The following is a 13,335-nucleotide window of genomic DNA, read 5'->3' as shown; positions in this document are numbered from 1 at the left end:
TACACCACAAACACACTGCATCAGTGCATCATCTAACTATCTGCTTTTCCCCTAATATTAGTGCTTCCCTATCATCCCTTATACTACGCACATCCCACGTCATTATCAACCACCTACTCTACTCTACGTCCCCACTACCAGTATCAAGTCACTACTTAATTCTCAAGTCACCTATGGTCATCTTTCTAGATCCTAATGATTATACTAGCCCTCCCAGGCTAGTTCGTACAGCCAAAACCCCATAAATCCTACAGCTCCTCTGCCCCAAAGTGAAAGGATGGTAGATTTACCATCCCTCTACATCACTATATCTATTTGTCCACTATGCTCGAGACTCGTTGCGCCGTAATACATTTCCACCGCTCGATTTCGAAAAACCGAGCAATGCATACTGGTGGTTGGTCTACTGTAGGTTGGGTCCATCCGGCATTTTCGATTCTGGGGAGGAGGCATACTCGGTCCGAGGTTCCATGGTCCATCCCGGCGTGGAACCTTTCGGTCTCCGGCCCAATGACCCAACCTCGCCCGGTCGGAACACCGCCCCCGCCATGGGGCGAAGGTCCGACCTGGCCTTTCTCCCCCGGAATCGTGCCGCTCGCCGCTACGACGCGGCATCGACCATACATGGCGGAGCCCAGCCCGAATCGTGCACGGCGCTCCTTGCAAGAGCGCCGCCGCAACGATCCCCACCAGCCCCCGCAGCACACAAAGAACACCACGCCCCGAGAGCTCGCGTCGGCTATCCGTCGGCCTAACCGCTGCCCCGGTCCGCGTCGATGCTCCAGTCGCATTCTCACATCCACCCACGACCCGTTCTACACTCACACAACGCGGCGCTGCAGTGCCTCTCGTACATTCCACGCATTTCGTCACCGCACTCTCTCATGCACACCACCCAGGCACACTCACACACTCCATTACACACCTCTCACGCGCCTTCTTGCGCACTCTCCTCTGGTACGTACTCCGTACCACTCATGGGGGTGCACTCTTGCACACACCCATCCAGTGCACACCTGCCCACAGGTGTGCAATCTCTGGTCGCACACCCAATCACGCGCTCTACTGTGCATCCCCGCACACTCTCCACAACCATGGCACACTCTGTGTCGCACTCCATTCCACACTCTTCCAACGCACACTCCGTACCGCATTCATCACACATACACTCCGATGTGCATTCACTCCCACTTTCACACTCTGTCGTGCATCCTTCCGCACGCTCTGAAATACACTCGCGCTTTGGCGCGCATTTTTTGCTCACACGCGTGCCATTCTCTTTCACACACCTCTCCACGGACTTTCCACAAGCGCCCGGGTTACGCTGGGATCCCAGGCGCGCGAAAAGCCTTTTCGCGCCATATACAGCCCGGCTTACCTTTGGGATCCTCCTCTCCACACGCAGCTGCAAATCTTTATTGGGGTTAATAAGTACGGCATCATGATGTAAATACAGACTTTGTACACATTCCATCCTTTCCTCCCGCTGTTGTTCTTCTAAGTCCGCCGTCCCTTCAAACCCAATTTCAACTATTTTTCAATTTTATTTTCTTTATTCTCGACGACCGCTGGCGTAAATAAAATTTTCTCTTCTACTTCGGCGGTCGCCAGCTTCCCCATACCCCGGGTCGCGATTTCTACCCCGGTCCATGTGACTTCGCTTTGCTCCAACTCGCTTTCCCCGCGCTTCTCAAGTCGCGCTACCCCGTCGCATACCCATGTGCCCCTCCTGCCTGACCTGCAGTCTCTGTCTCTCCCCATCTGTTTTACATCATACCTGGCTTTCTCCCTCGCTAACCCCTCGTTGATTTCCCTCGTTTGGCCATTCACGTCCTCCAATTGGCTCCCTAATTTGCTCTCTAACCCCCCAATTTGACTTCCCATATCATTTCTCAATTCGCCAATTTGGTTGCCCATATCATTTCCCAATCCCCCAATTTGGTTGCCCAATTTATTCATTTCCCTGGTGGATTTGTCAGCCATCTTTTCCATATGCCCCATCATTTGCGCATTAATTATTGGAAGTCCCCTGGCCCCGTGGGCTCGGCACTCGCCGCCACGTGCGAGGCACCGCCATTTTGTGCGCCTGCAACCCCCACTACTGTACCCTCATTCCTTTCCTCCTCCATCTCTCCCAATTGTTCTTCCCTGGGGTCCTGGGTTGACTCTAACTCCTCCTCATCTACCCCCACCGGTGTCTGATCGCCTTGGTCATCCATGGCACGATTTAATTTGGATGTCAATAAAAATTTCGGCCGCTCGTAATTTTGTCCAAACTTTTGTCCAAAATATAAAAAAATTTGGTTCGGGTCGGGTTCGGGTTCGGGTCCAAATCCCATTTTGGACAATAAATTGTCCAAAATATAAAAAAATTGGTTCGGGTCTAAATCCCACTCCCCGACACCAATTTGTTACGGCCAATAGCACAATTGGTGTCCAAAATTTGGTCTAAAAAATTGTCTCAGGTTCCAAATCCCACTCCTGACACCAATTTGTTACGGATCTCGTACGTCGGCTCTCCCCTTATCAAGGGGCGGTTAATCCCCTTGTCCTTTTATCTGGCCGACCCGAGTCCTGGAAGTTATAACGTTCCTTCCGTTCGGTGGTAAATAGGGTTGTTGGTCGAGTCTTAGTCCAATTACCTAAGTACTACCACCGGCCGTAAAGCAAGGAGATAACTCCCGCTCGAACCACGGATATTGGCGGAAACGCCGAGCGGATAGCGATCCGCGATCCGAGCCATTAGCAATGTGACTAAACCCTATTATAAGCGGTTCCGATCGTGCCATGTTTACCCAATGAGAGAAAAGACGGATGCGATCGGATAAGAGGAAACCAGAAAGAACAGGGCAATTTATTAACCATTTACAAGAATGAGAAGAGGAAACAAAAGAATGTACAGGATAGGAAGAGGAAGAAGCATTTGCACACTCGTGCCAAACGCCCCCTCTCTCCAAGGTCCTTTCGCACAGCGCGTTTCCAACCAGTCCTTTACAACGCCAATCTTACAACGCCGTCTTGGACAGTTCTCTCATCAAGCGCGCTGTATATCTCTTCACAAAGGTGCGCTCTCCCGATAAGTCCTCCTTTTATAAGGTCCGCCGTTAATCAGCGCCACTGCATCAGTTTTGGACAGTTCTCTCATCAGCGCTCTCTCCCATCAGTTTGGGAACTTGCAATCATGACAGTCCTATGCGCAGTCCTCCCAACGGGCTTTGCGTTCGCGCTTATATAACTGGACCAGCGATCACTCCGCGAGCCCCAAAGCCACGCCTGTCGGCAATGTTACTTCAGCCCTGGTTGGCTGGTGAGGGCTTACTGGCTCAGCCTTTGACGGCTGAGTGACGTGGCCACACCTTCTTCCTGGTGCTCTGCCCCCCTTTTTCCGGCTTTACCTCATGGCTTATGGCGGCGTTGAGTGAGCTCACGGGCAGCGAAGGCTGCCGCTGCTGGCAGAGGTGCGTACCAATTTGGGAGAGCCATAGGGCAGACTGGGGGGCGCGTAATGGTGTCGCTTGGAGAGGGAGGTTGGCAAAATGGACAGAATGGGGCCTACTTCTTATTTGATTGACACAACGCAGATTCAACTATTGGAAACACGGCCTTATCTAAACACATATTAATGAAATAACTGAAGTTCTATGGTGACCTACGTGTTGCTTGTGGCCTAACTATGGGGTGTAACCTTAAACTTTAATAATGTCATATTTACAAGAGTGTGGGTTCTCAAAACTGCAACAATATATATATATATATATATATATATATATATATATATATATATATATATATATATATATATATATATTGTTACGGACACGACTTATTAAGATGTTATGCTGGGCCGAGCGGAATGGCCGCCGTGTTCGCACAAGTTACCCGATTATACTCGAACGTTGGCCGAATCGCGCTACGCTAGATCAATGAAGGAAAGGACACAACGGCTGGGTTAAATGACACGATACCAGGGGTACAGTTCTCAAGACCTCCGGAGGAGGATATAATATGGGATATGCAGAACGTTTTAGATTACATGGCACAAGAGGTACAGCACAGAAAGGTGGGCACTTATACACGGTCTTATCTTAATTCCCGACAGACCACAGACAAACGGGACAAGACTGACTCACACAGGGATTGATGGCAAGGAAGGGCAGGTAGTCGATGGCTCAAGGTGCACCTTGGCTCAGGGGCAGAATCGACCCGGTCCGGTCCAAAGATGCGGGTAGGTATCGTCGCGCTGGAGGTGGCGTCCGTTTCTCTTCAAGCTCAGGCGCATCTGACGTCACCTCCGTCTTCCTGCGTATATCCAGCGGGGAGTGACACGCCCTCGGCTCGTTAGCTCCGCCCCAGATGGAATCGGTCCGCCGCTTCTTATTGGGTGCGGGGGGTTACCGGGCTCCGCCCTTGACGAGGAGCTGACAGTCAGCCCCTGAGTGGTAACCCCGTCGGAGCACATGGTCAATGGCGGCTAACCAAGCCGGAGTGAGGACGCGCACTCCCCGCGCCGCTGTTGTTGTTGTTGGTGTTGCTGTTTCATGGGGAAGAGATGCGGGGAGGTGTGGGAGGTCCTAAACTCACTACTGGTGCCATACAATCACATTCTGGTGCAACGAAGAGTCAGAATTAATGGAAACGAGTCCTTAACTGACATAGACTAAGAATAACTAGCAAGATGTCCTATAGTTGTCTACGTGAGATGCGGTGAACCTGGGCACGACATTTAATGGGGGAAAAAGGGGAAGGTCGGGGCTACAGAGTGTTGTTTACAGACAATGGGACTAGGGAGTGGGGGATTGGGGATAGTTGGGGAGTATTGGGGAAATAGGGGAATATTTACAAGCGGATATGGATGGAGGCCAAATCCCATATCCGCAACATTGCACCCTTCTCTACCTCGGGGCGTCCCGACCCGATAAATCTTTACCTACATTAGTGTGGCACTCAGATGTAGTTCCCTCTACTATTAACTCAACCCTGAGTGCGACAGTTTTACAGATGTTCACAAATGAGTAAATATGTCCCCCTGCGACGTTGCACCCTTCTCCTCACAGAAACACACCCACAGGATAACCGAATCGCGGAAAGAATCCTCAAACTAAACAGACAGCCGGTAGGGAGCATTATTTACAAAAGACTACGCTGATATTTACACAACGATCCAGGACCTGTTTTTGGAGGAACACATGCAGATGTTATGCATAGAGAGCGCACGCATGCCAGCATCGATACACCAACCCACGAGTGCCCTGTGGCCTTACGGCCTTTAATAATGTGCAGAGCACCCCGTTCAAGCACCAAAAGCACCACCCCCTACATACAGTCAGCACCATCCGGTGCACCAATAAAGTGTTCAACGTCACCGGTGGTGTCGCAGCCGGCCGATGTTCTGCCGCTGGTCTTGCCTTCCTGTGGTGTACTTGGCCTTCTGGCTTCTTTCAAAAATAAAGAAAGGCGCCAACCGCATCCATTTCTGTATTGTGGCCGTCAGGGGGCCAACTATTAGTGGTTCACCTGTATGGCATAGGTGCCACGTTGACCCATAGGTCCATCAACGGGTGGTGCTTGCCCGCAAAAGAACTGCGGTCCATGGTGGGCGGCCACAAACATTGCGGTCCATATGGTGTATCGATCCAGGCAGCAAGCAGCGAAAGTGCAGGCCCACAACTGCGGAGCCAGCACCTCTCTCTCCTCTCTCTCTGCCCCAAAGCCAGATCCTCGGAGGTGGGAGACAAAAGAAAACAAGTGAGTAAGGTGGTAAGGGCGCAAAAGTGCACGCAATACAAGATGATGCACACTGGGGGCACATGGGAACCAGGTGAGACAGGTACGTTCCTACCGTACGCCCCCCCCCCCCCCCACCAGGTAACCTACATTGCCCCTCCCTTACCCCTTACTGTATCCACAAAACACAACACTACCCATAAACATCTACTTTACAAATCAACAAACGTCCCTACTGTCTTCCCCGTTCCTCCCATAAACCAAATTCGTCTTCTCTCCCTCCTAACCAATCAAATTTGCCATTTCCAACTCTCATCAAAATTTGCCATCTCCAACTTAACATCAAAATTTGCCATCACCAATTCATCATCAGTCCCTCCTAAGGAGGGAGAGATGGAATCACCCCAATGTCTCATCCACGTCGTGATGCGTCTCACCAATCCACACAGCAATTCTCATTTCCTGCACACAGAACAAAGAAAACACAGGTGTGGAGTCATCATCACCACCTCAGGTAAGTGGCTGCGTATGGTGCGACAGGTTCATCAATCCTAACTATTTCCTAAATGACTTTAACAACTTTACATTACCCGGGGTCTTTCCCTGCCAATCCATTGGCCAACTTACACTATGGGTTCTAAAAACCAATTCCCATTGACCAAACTGTGGTGCTTTTCAGTTTGGGGTCTCACTCCCCCGATTCATCTCCCGGTGCCCTCGCACAATTTCTGGGCTGTGACGTGTAGCTCTCCCAGCAGGTCTACCCACCTGCACACCTCCACCACTGCAGTGGTGTTGCCACCCGAGCTTACCTAGCTCCTCACCCTAACCTAACTAACTGGGGAAGGCCCTCTCCTGGCTCTGTCACCCCCTGGTGCCCTCTGGCACTGGGCTACCCGGGTCCGTCCTCCGGATCCTCGGGCCCCATCCACAACTACCGGCTCCCAGAGCCCACCTGCGGCCTCACCTGGCCGACATCCTCACAGTGGTGGAGTGCCCAAACCAACTACACACACTAACAGGCTACACGCCCAGCCATTTCCACAACACTAATGCACCCATCCACAATACCATTCTGCAACCGCACCACAAATGCCAATATCCAACCACAATTTACCTATACCCTCTACCTAACACTTACACTACCCGCCCCGGGTACTCGTGAAAGGGGTCCACTCTTCCCCCATCCACACCTTCGCACCATGCACACCACTCCGTACCACTTACTCCATGTATTCCACACACCTGTACTTGCACACCTGTGCTCTCACTCTTGGTGCCACCTGCACCCTTCTCTCCCCAAGCGCATTCGCGCTGATCCACAACACTCACTACTCATCCACTGCTCCACACACCTGTCCAGTTCTCACACAGCATCATCTCATCTAACTACTCCCCTCTGAAACTTGCGCTTCCCAGTCGTCCCTTTAAACTATTGCGCTCCCTCGTCATTATCATCCGCACTAATCTACCTGCGTCCCCACTACAGGTATCAGTCACTATCTAAACTTAACGTTACCTAATGTCATCTTCGCTAGATCCCTATCAATATCCTAACCCACCCGGGCTAGTTTTCACTGCCATACACCCCATAATCCAGTGCGCATTTGCCCCCATATGGGAAGGGTGGCAGGGATGCCACCCTTACCCACCGGGCCCATCGCTCACTACCAATTTTGCACATCAAATTTCAATAAATAAAAAATTTGCCATTTACTGCCAACGCTACCCACTATTATCAAATCTTGCTTTTTTTTTCTAATTTTGGGTCCAAAACACTAACCTCATCACACAGTCTACTCACTAATGCCTTTCGGTGCGCCAATTCCTGTCCAAAGCCCGGCTTCGTAAAGCCAAGCCATGAATGCGGGTTGTTTGGTGCCAGCGGCTGGATACGTCCCGCATTCGGTGCAGGGAAGGAGGTTTACCCGGGCCGAGGTCCCACGCACCCTCTCGGCACGGAGCCATCCCATGGCCCGATCTCGACCTGCCGGAATGCCTCAACAAAAAGTGGTCGCCATGACGACCCTTCCTATCCAGCTGCCCGCTCCGCCTAGTGGAGCACGGACGCGGCCGTTCAAAGCGAGGCCCGGCACGCACCGAGGGCCCGATTCGGCTATAAGTCGTTCTAAACTCTACCCCGGTTACCGTCGATGCTTCACCTGCATGGTTACAAGCATACGCTACCCCTTTCTTGCTCATACCTCCAGCTGTTCCCATGCTCCTCGTCGTACCTTTTCTTACACACCTCGGTACACTCATTCCGCTCACCGACTTGGTCACACACCTGACCACCGAACACCTTGGCACACATTCGTCGCTCGCACACCTCACCAACACACCTCTTCGCGCCCCCTCCTCGGTCACCTCCTCTGTGACAATCACAGGTGTGCCCTCACTCGCACACCCAACCACGTGCCTCACTACCAATTCCAGCGTGCATTCCCACTCACGCTCTACCATTCCAGGTGTGCTTCCTTTCTCACCTGTCACAACCAACTCACGCTCCTTGTCACTCTCACTACTCTCACCACCACTCTTGACAATGCACTCACCCTTACTCCCGACAGCGCACTCTTTCCTCATGCACCTGTCCGTTACACACCTTTCTCGCGCACACTCTTGCGCACACTCTCCCGTCACACCCTCTGTAACACTTACCACACCGCGCTTCCATGTGCTCCCTCGCACACGCGCTACGACCGACTCACTCTCGCCAGCACCCTCACTCCTTGGCACGCACTTTTTCCTCACACACCCCAGAGTCGGACTTTCTCGCACACCTCCTTTTTCGCACACCAGACCTGTCGCACACTTCACCAACGGCCTCTCACGAACACCCGGGTCCATCTCGACCCCCAAGCTCATTAAATCACCTGGCGCATCATACGCACGACCATATTGGTCACCACTTACACCGGGTCCTCTTCCTCTTCACTTCTCCTCCATCACCTGCGAATCCCTCATCCGGTTAATGAGCACATCATCACGATCCAAACACAGACTTTGGACCAATTCTTTTATCTCCTCTTTTATCTCTTTCTTATCCCCTCTCCGTCGCTTATTAATTTCGCTCACCCCTTCTTCCACTTCTTCTAATTTCTGCTTTACCTCTTTTATTTCCCGGTACGTCTCCTCAAGTTCGTCCTCTAAGGCTACCTTGACCGTTTCCATGTGCGTCCTCACCTGCCGGTTCTTTGTCTCCATTACCTCTGTCACCTCGTCCAACCTCGTTGTCAGTCCCTCACGTACCATCTGACACTCTTTTTTAATTACCCCTACGTCCTTTTTCATCTCCTTCTGTGTCGATTTTAAACCCTCTATTACCGCTGTGTTCTTCTTTACCTGGCCCCCCAACTCCTTTTGTCCCACTGTCAGTTGTTCTACTCCCAGCGTCAACTCCTCTATACCCCCTTGCAATTTTACAGTCCCCTTTCTCACCTCCTTCTCCATGCGCTCCTTACAGTGCCTCACCTCCTCGCGCACTCCTCCGACCTCCTCACTCACACCTCCTCTGATCTCTTCTCTCATCACTTGCATCTCCTGCCCAGATGCCACCCTCATCTGCTCCATTTCCTCCCTGTGAGCATCCAGTTTGGTTTCTACCCCCATTCTGACCCCCTCTATCTGCTGCCCCATTTGTTTAACTTCCCTTTCCGCTTGGTTCCTCATGTCCCTCAATTTGCCTTCCATACTGTTTTCTAACCCCTCTAACCCCTTTTGCATCCCTTCCATTTGATTCTCTTGAGCGGCCATTCTGTTTTCTACCCCCATAAACCCCTCCTGTATTTCCCCTAATCTATTGTCTAATCCCTCTATTCTACTCCCTAACCCTCCGATCTGGGCCCCCATGTCATTCCTTAAACCCCCGATCTGGTTTCCCATGTCATCCCTCAATTTCTCGCTATTGGACCCCATTTCGCCCCCCATGACCCCCATTTGGTTTCCCATTACCCCCATTTGGCCCTCCAATCGCTCACCCTGAGCATCCATCCGGTTCCCCATTACCCCTAATTGCTCACTCTGCAGTTTGAGGGACGCCTGCAACTGCGCCATAAATTGCTCCATGAGGGCCTGCATTTGGGCCATCCCTCCCACTTGTGCAGCGGGTGCGGCCGCCGTAGCTATGTGCGAGGCGCCATTTTGCGACCCTGCTACCCTCACTGCTTCGCTCTCCTCATGTCCCTCAATTTGGTCCTGGATCGACCCTGCCTCACTCTCCTCTACCGGAACCCAGCCGTCTTGATCTGCCATAGCGCGACTTTCAAAATTCGGGTTTTTATTTTTTTTGTAAAACACAATCAAATTTCGCCGTTATAATTTCGAGCGCGTGAAACGCGCTCCGGGACCGATCCCACTTCCCGACACCAATTGTTACGGACACGACTTATTAAGATGTTATGCTGGGCCGAGCGGAATGGCCGCCGTGTTCGCACAAGTTACCCGATTATACTCGAACGTTGGCCGAATCGCGCTACGCTAGATCAATGAAGGAAAGGACACAACGGCTGGGTTAAATGACACGACACCAGGGGTACAGTTCTCAAGACCTCCGGAGGAGGATATAATATGGGATATGCAGAACGTTTTAGATTACACGGCACAAGAGGTACAGCACAGAAAGGTGGGCACTTATACACGGTCTTATCTTAATTCCCGACAGACCACAGACAAACGGGACAAGACTGACTCACACAGGGATTGATGGCAAGGAAGGGCAGGTAGTCGATGGCTCAAGGTGCACCTTGCCTCAGGGGCAGAATCGACCCGGTCCGGTCCAAATATGCGGGTAGGTATCGTCGCGCTGGAGGTGGCGTCCGTTTCTCTTCAAGCTCAGGCGCATCTGACGTCACCTCCGTCTTCCTGCGTATATCCAGCGGGGAGTGACACGCCCTTGGCTCGTTAGCTCCGCCCCAGATGGAATCGGTCCGCCGCTTCTTATTGGGTGCGGGGGGTTACCGGGCTCCGCCCTTGACGAGGAGCTGACAGTCAGCCCCTGAGTGGTAACCCCGTCGGAGCACATGGTCAATGGCGGCTAACCAAGCCGGAGTGAGGACGCGCACTCCCCGCGCCGCTGTTGTTGTTGTTGGTGTTGCTGTTTCATGGGGAAGAGATGCGGGGAGGTATGGGAGGTCCTAAACTCACTACTGGTGCCATACAATCACATTCTGGTGCAACGAAGAGTCAGAATTAATGGAAACGAGTCCTTAACTGACATAGACTAAGAATAACTAGCAAGATGTCCTATAGTTGTCTACGTGAGATGCGGTGAACCTGGGCACGACATTTAATGGGGGAAAAAGGGGAAGGTCGGGGCTACAGAGTGTTGTTTACAGACAATGGGACTAGGGAGTGGGGGATTGGGGATAGTTGGGGAGTATTGGGGAAATAGGGGAATATTTACAAGCGGATATGGATGGAGGCCAAATCCCATATCCGCAACAATATATATATATATATATATATATATATATATATATATATATATATATATATATATATATGTATATATATATATATATATATATGTATATATATATATATATGTATATATGTATATATATGTATATATATATATATATATATACACAAAGAATTAAGTTAAGCACCCCCCCCCCCCCCCCCGTTTTTTTACAACCTCGCACATTACAAGTTTGTTGTCGTCAAAACAGTGTAATATACCCATGATATTGCTATATTTTCTGGAGAAGTGATATTATGGTCACATAAAAACATAACAATCATGCCGTTTTCAATATTTTATTCTGAATAATTTAAGGTGAAATTTTTTGGGAATTTTAGGCATATTTTCACCTCAATTTAAGTATGGAGCTATAGGTCCATCACGGACAGTGTGGATGACGTTTATGTTTTCTAACGTACAGTCATTGTTCTGAGAAGACCTCTAGCGATCTTTGCGTCAATAACGTGTGTAGGACCCACGTGATCGGATCACTGACTCAACCCTACGTCTCATAGACCCTGTAAGCCGTCGTATGCGTTGCTGTGGCAGGTTGTTCCATTCCCGATGTAATGCACGTTCGGGACATGTTGGGACGACAAATTGCGAAGATGGTCCCTCCAATAGCCAATCTGGATGAATTGGAACGTGCATTACATCGGGAATGGAACAACCTGCCACAGCAACGCATACGACGGCTTACAGGGTCTATGAGACGTAGGGTTGAGTCAGTGATCCGATCACGTGGGTCCTACACACGTTATTGACGCAAAGATCGCTAGAGGTCTTCTCAGAACAATGACTGTACGTTAGAAAACATAAACGTCATCCACACTGTCCGTGATGGACCTATAGCTCCATACTTAAATTGAGGTGAAAATATGCCTAAAATTCCCAAAAAATTTCACCTTAAATTATTCAGAATAAAATATTGAAAACGGCATGATTGTTATGTTTTTATGTGACCATAATATCACTTCTCCAGAAAATATAGCAATAACATGGGTATATTACACTGTTTTGACGACAACAAACTTGTAATGTGCGAGGTTGTAAAAAAACGGGGGGGGTGCTTAACTTAATTCTTTGTGTATATATACTAGCTTGGCTCGGCTCGCTACGCTCGCCTCACCAAGCGTCGTTACAAAGGAACGGGCTTATTTTCGCTGAGGCTAATGACTGTACCTGAGTTGCTGTGTTGTCATGATTTTCACCAATCATAATACAAACAATTACTTTGCACAAATGTATTTGTTGTTTTTGTGATATTACATTTTTATAGGCAATTTAGGTTGAAGATTTAGGTTGAATGTTTTTTTTCAGGAAAGAACTCCTCCGCATATACACAGGGGAGGGGTAGGTGCAGACTGGAAGTTTGGGACGATTACACCTCACCACCACGTAATTCAAAACACCTCACCACCAAGTAATTCAAAACACCTCACCACCAAGTAATTTAAAACACCTCACAGACATAAAACACGTAATAAAAACACCTCACCACCACGAAATTAAAAACACCTCACCACAACGAAATTGAAAACACCTCACAACCATCAAACACATAATAAAAACACCTCACCACCACGAAATTAAAAACACCTCACAGCCATAAAACACGTAATAAAAACACCCCACAGCCATAAAACACGTAATAAAAACACCCCACAGCCATAAAACACGCAATAAAAACACCTCACCACCACGAAAATAAAAACACCTCACAGCCGTAAAATACGTAATAGAAACACCTCACAGCCATAAAACACTTAATAAAAACACCTCACCACCACAAAATATAAAACACCTCACAGCCATAAAACACGTAATAAAAACAGCTCACCACCACAAAATTAAAAACACCTCACCGCCATAAAACACGTAATAAAAACACCTCACCACCACAAAATTAAAAACACCTCACCGCCATAAAACACGTAATAAAAACACCTCACCACCACAAAATTAAAAACACCTCACAGCCATAAAACACGTAATAAAAACACCTCACAGCCACAAAATTAAAAACACCTCACAGCCATAAAACACGTAATACAAACGTGTTTGTATTACGGCCACACGGCCACACGCCACCTCAAATGGCCACACGGCTGACTCCGCACGCGAAAAAGCTGAATGCCTCAACTCTG

This window comes from Myxine glutinosa, chromosome 2 (assembly GCF_964187855.1).
Source record: "Myxine glutinosa chromosome 2, kmMyxGlut1.1, whole genome shotgun sequence".
NCBI classification, from domain to species: Eukaryota; Metazoa; Chordata; class Myxini; order Myxiniformes; family Myxinidae; genus Myxine; species Myxine glutinosa.
The sequence above is the reverse complement of the archived record's forward strand: the minus strand, read 5'-3'. Positions refer to the sequence as shown.